Here is a 6,000-nt window from a genome sequence, read left to right as displayed (position 1 = left end):
CAAAGCTGACACCCAGTTACACCGTTACTAAAGATAAGGTCTAATCTAGTTGGCTGCGGAAAAAAAAACATTTGTTTATTTATTTATTTTCTGTCATCAAGGTTATGATGCATTACACTCAGAAGACCCCTATTCAATCAAACCTTCTAAACAGAAGGATATATGCAGATGTGGGGTCTTAATTTGATCATCCTGTTGTAAGAGAACTTTTCTTCAATGCAAGACATGTTTTACTTATAGTACATTTGAGCTTTAAATCACTTCTGAAGTGTGTCATTTCCACTTTGATTTTTCCCTTTAAAAAAAATGTATCAACCCCATAAAAAAAATCCATTAATTATAATCCACATAATCATTCACATTTCCAGTTGCTGCAGGATTATTTTCCTGCTGTGGAAACCTGGCTCAAAATAAGAACCTACATCTATACTACATAGCATGATAAATGAGTTACACCACTTACTATGAAAAATAGACTTAAATTACAGCACATTTTTTTGTTAATTAAGAAAATTACATTGAAATGTGTTTTTGGTTGTTGAGTCAATTAGACAATGCCCATTTCAAGTTTCCCTGTCTTAACTCTCTATTTTATTTCAGAATATTTAGGTAAGTTAGCTGGCTAACTCAGTGATCCAGCAAACACATGCACACACATTTTTTTTGTGGTATTGTTTGTATTCTTTTTCAGTTGTATTGTTTGTATATCATTGTATTTTTGCGAATGTCCTTGTTTATCAATGTATCAGTGTTAGTGACTTGTCATGCTTTGTGTTTTTTTGTGGAACCCAGGAAGAGTAGCTGCTGTTTTTGCAAAAGCTAATGGGGAATCAAAATAAATAAATAATCAAGTACCCAAGAGTTCCACTAGAGACATGCATGCAATATAACCTACCTATTACATGCAGAATGGACGTTCCTACTGAGATGATGTAGTGATATGTAGAAGAGGAGTATCCATATGCTGATGATACATGCTGTGATTGAGTGCTACGCGTGCTGAGTAAACTTCCCCTTAATTATACCCATCGTGTTCTCATGTTACTGTACCTACTACTCAACAAGATTGACAATGATGGTGACAGCTTTAGCTGTTCCTGCCCTCCCCGGGTCAACTTACCATGCCATTTGCCATGTAGTTGAAAATCTTCAACTACTTGGTCGACTATCACTATTACAGAAACTGTCTGTCCAGATGTTAGGAAGCATGCAGAGCTACTGCATTGCCATAATACTGAAGGTCAAATTATCTTTTCAAGATTCAGGTACTGTGTTTGCAGCAGCTGTCAAAGCTCTGCTGCAATATTTCATTCCGGCTATCAATGTTGTGGTCAACAATGAGCGCAGAGACCTGATAAGTCCATAGTGGATAACATTGCTGCCCTGGAGTTACTTGTGAACTGTGATTTTGGTGAAAGAGGAGATGAGCTGTTGAGAGGTCAACTTATTGAAAAGGCCTCATGCCCCAGTGTCAAATAAATAATTTTACTGCAGGCTAATCTCACACTGCGCACTGCTATTGCACCCACTACTCAAGTGGAAAGTGGCCAAGCGCACATCCAGTCCATGAATTTACACTGTAGCATGCATGAGAGCACCAACTGTTCCAGACGACTGTGTGATCACGCTCTCTGTAGCCAATGTGAGCAAGACCTTTAAACAGGTCACCATTCACAAGGCCACGGGGCCAGACGGATTACCAGGACATGTACTCAGAGCATGTGTGGACCAACTGGCAAGTGTCTTCACTGACATTTTCAACCTCTCCCTGACCGAGTCTATAATACCTATGTTTCAAGCAGACCACCATAGTCCCTATGCCCAAGAAAGTGAAGGTAACCTGCCTAAATTACTACTGCCCTGTAGCACTCACATCTGTAGCCATGAAGTGGTTTTAAAGGCAGGTCAAGACTCACGTCAACACTATCATCCCGGAAACCCTAGACCCACTCCAATTAGCATTCTGCCCCAACAGATCCACAGATGACGCAATCTTGATCGCACATCACACTGCCCTTTCCCACCTGGACAAAAGGAACACCTATGTGAGAATGCTGTTCATTGACTACAGCTCAGCGATCAACACCATAGTGCCCACAAAGCTCATCACTAAGCTAAGGATCCTGGGACTAAACACCTCCCTCTGCAACTGGATCCTTCACTTCCTGACGGGCCGTCCCCAGGTCGTAAGGGTAAGCAACAATACATCTGCAACGCTGATCCTCAACACTGGGGCATGCAGGAGTGCATGCTCAGTCCCCTCCTGTACTCCCTGTTCACCCACGATGGCATGGTCAAGCACAACTCCAACACCATCATTAAGTTTACTGATGACACAACAGTGGAAGGCCTGATCAAAAACAAGGATGAGACTATAGGGAGGAGGTCACTGCCAGGACAACAACCTCTCAATGTGAGCAAGACAAAGGAGATGATCGTGGACTACAGGAAAAGGAGTGCCAAACAGGCCCCTGTTAACATCAACGGGGTTGTAGTGCAGCGGGTCGAGAGTTTCAAGTTCTTTTGTGTCCACATCACCAACAAACTATCACAGTCCAAACACAGCAAGGCAGTCATGCAGAGGGCACGACAAAACCTTTTCCCCCCCAGGAGACTGACAAGATTTTTCATGGGTCCCCAGATCCTCAAAAAGTTCTACAGCTGCACCATCGAGATCATCCTGACCGGTTGCATCACCAGCTGGTTTGATAAATGTTCGGCACCCGAACATATGGAGCTACAGAGGTTAGTGTGTACGGCCCAGTACAGTACTGGGGCCAAGCTTCCTGCCATCCAGGACCTATATACTAGGCAGTGTCAGAGGAAAGCCAAAGAAATTGTCAGACTCCAGTCACCCAAGTCATAGACTGTTCTCTCTGCTACGGCACGGCAAGCTGTACCGGAGTGGCAAGTCTAGTTCCAAAAGGCTCCTCAACAACTTCTACCCCCAAGCCATAAGACTGGGTGGCCATTTGATACAATTTCAGCAGACTATTTACATTACTTTGATTTGATGTAATAATCCACTGCCAGTGCAGGCAGTGCGAGAGAACCCCCAAAAGAAGAATAAACAGCGATACAATGCCCGGCTCCAATCCACCCGAAGATACCAAAAAGTCGGGTCGCTGCACTACACACTTAGCTAATGCTACAGACAGCCCCGCTGCCGAGGCCAAACGCAAGGCCCATGACTAAACCGGTCATTACACACTGGTATGCCATGATGATAAAAAAGCTATTGTACACTTACCTACTCGAAACAAGACTTATTGCTACGGTGCCCCTTCGCTGACGTCCAGCATGATAGTTCTAGTAATACTGCACTGTCCATTCCTCCACCCATTAAGATCCAGCACCTGGCAACCACCAGCGTATCGAAACTAGGGTTGCCAAAAGTGGTCTCTGCTGACCTGATTCCCTTAAAAAAAAAATCTAATAATCGATGCCTCCCATGGGTTTCACCCATAGTGATTACGAAAATGATTTGCGCAAGCCAAACAAAGTAGTGATCCTTGACAGTATCCACTTCCTCACATGGTACACGACACTACTGTGTTGTCAACCATTGATTTGGCTAGTGTCTACCAGTAGGTAGGAGAGCCGGGATTTGACAGCATTCATTGTGCCCAACAGCCTATTTCCGATTCAGCCAGTCGCCTACAGGCCTCAGCCTGCGGAACATACAAGGTGCACAAGGCTACCTGGATGACATTGTAATATACGGACAAACTAAAGAGGAACACGACCGCAACTTGCAAGCCGTTCTCAACCCATCGGTCTTCAGCTAAACAAAGAAAAATATAATTTCAACAAAAAGAGCCTGACCTTCCTTGATCATACCATTCCTGCACAAGGACCACTACCTTATGATGCTATCATCCTGGGCTCCTTCCTTTGGTTAACCAGGCTGTACTCCAAATTTGTCTGCAACTAGTCTACAGAGGTCTAGCATATGCTCGTCTGTAGCGGCCTTTTTCAAATGGACGGATGCTGCGCAGGAGAGCTTTGAGAAAGTCAAGCAACCTACTGATTGTCTATAGCTCTGACCTGGCCATATTCAACCCTGCTCTTCTTACCCTGGTGTCTACAGACGCATCATATTATGGCCTGGGTGGTGTGCTTAAGCAAATACACACAGATTAAACATAACGCACAGTGGTGTTGGCATCCCATTCCCTCTATTCACCTTGGTGAAAATTCTCTGTAATAGAAAAGGAAGCTCTTGCCTGTGTGTAGTCGGTTGAGTGGTGGGAAATGTTCATGAGGGGTACACGTTTTATACTGAGAACTGATCATCAGGCCCCAGAATGCGCATTGTGAGATGGTGCGCTCACTTACTGTGCCTCACTTATGACATTCTGTATAGGCCCGGATCAGTACATTTCATTGCTGATTGCCTGTTGCATCATCCACTCCACTCAGATGACAATCCTGCTACCTACTGTGCTACCCACTGTGCTACCCACAGGTGCTACCCACGGTGCTTAATGCACTGTCAGTGGCTTTGTTCTCCACCGAATGTGCTACATGCCCAGAACTGTGTGCTTTACAAAGCCAGATTGAAAAAGCGTTGAAATAACCCAGAAAAATAATTCCCAGAACTGGTACCGTACTTTCTCATTCAAGATTAACTCTCTTTACAAGACTGTTTGGTGTACCGTGGTCCAAACCGCCTACCTGTGCCCAGTACTCTGCGTCACAGACTGGTGTCACTCGCTCATGACAGCCACCAGCTAGCAGTCCAAACAAAACAATGGCTCTGTGAGCTTTACTGGTGACCTGGAATGAACACGTCTGTACAAACTACAATATCAACAGGTCAACTCTGTCAATAAAACGGCAAAACTGCAAAGAGGCATGTTTTTTTGGCTACCATGGCTAGAATAAGGATCTGTGACTTTAAAATAGGGGTCTCAAAGGAGCAAAGGGGGTTGAAAGGGTGTGTGTGTCTCAGTCACCAGATCCAAATGAAAACCTTTTGGAGAGGCGCCTTCTATAATTTGTCATGGATGAATGGTGTCACATCCCTCTAATAGAGTTCCAGACACTGGTAGAATCTATGCCAAGGCTCGTTGAAGCTGTTCTGGCGGCTCGTGGTGGCCCAACATCCTATTAAAGGTCCAATGACATCAAGCTATCACAGTCTCACTGCAGAATTAGACATTCATCCACGTTCTCCAAATGTCAAATTGCAAAGTGTATTTGTTGATTCAGTTTAGAAAGGACTTTCAGGGAGTGGTCTGAGTAGGAGGGGAAAACTAAAAAACAGCTATTATTGGTAGAGAAGTTTGGAACTCTCTTTTTTATTGGCCTATTAACTAATTTACCTCCTGGTGATGTCCCATGGAAGGCCAAAACTCCATCCCACCAAAACAGGCTGACATTTCAGGCAGTCTTTTCAAACAGCTTTTACACTAAAAGGGCATTATCATCATTCTCACAATTTCACAGTATTATTCCAACCTAATAGTGTGGAAATATATATTAAACACACAGAAATCCCTTTTTGACTGCACTGGGCCTTTTAAGACACTATGTTGGTGTTTCCTTTATTTTGTCAATTGCCTGTACCTATTAAATACATAACGGAAGTACCTACTGTGGTGATGTAGTGTGAAGAGTATGCATGTGCTGTGGTGTGCATGGTATGCTGTGTGCTAAGCTTGCCGAGTAAACTAACCCTTAATTATACCCATTGTGTCCTCATGTTACCGAGCCTACTACATAACAGTAGTATACCTCTCTGGTTTCTGAAGTCAGAAGAACCCAACAACCACTTCTCTTACAGACTGTGCACATTTTGATTCATAGCAAAAGGAGAGAGTGATGGTAGAGATGACTGAGTATCCTTTTTTCATGAAAAACACTTAAAATGCAACGCTAATACTGTATACCTGGGTTTAAACCGTTTTGACAGTTTGGAGGAAGTCATGCATTCCTTCACTGTGCCATTCTTATTCCCCAAATTTCCAATCGATTGTTTCCATAACTTTAAAAAAA

This window comes from Oncorhynchus clarkii, chromosome 17 (assembly GCF_045791955.1).
Source record: "Oncorhynchus clarkii lewisi isolate Uvic-CL-2024 chromosome 17, UVic_Ocla_1.0, whole genome shotgun sequence".
NCBI classification, from domain to species: Eukaryota; Metazoa; Chordata; class Actinopteri; order Salmoniformes; family Salmonidae; genus Oncorhynchus; species Oncorhynchus clarkii.
The sequence above is the reverse complement of the archived record's forward strand: the minus strand, read 5'-3'. Positions refer to the sequence as shown.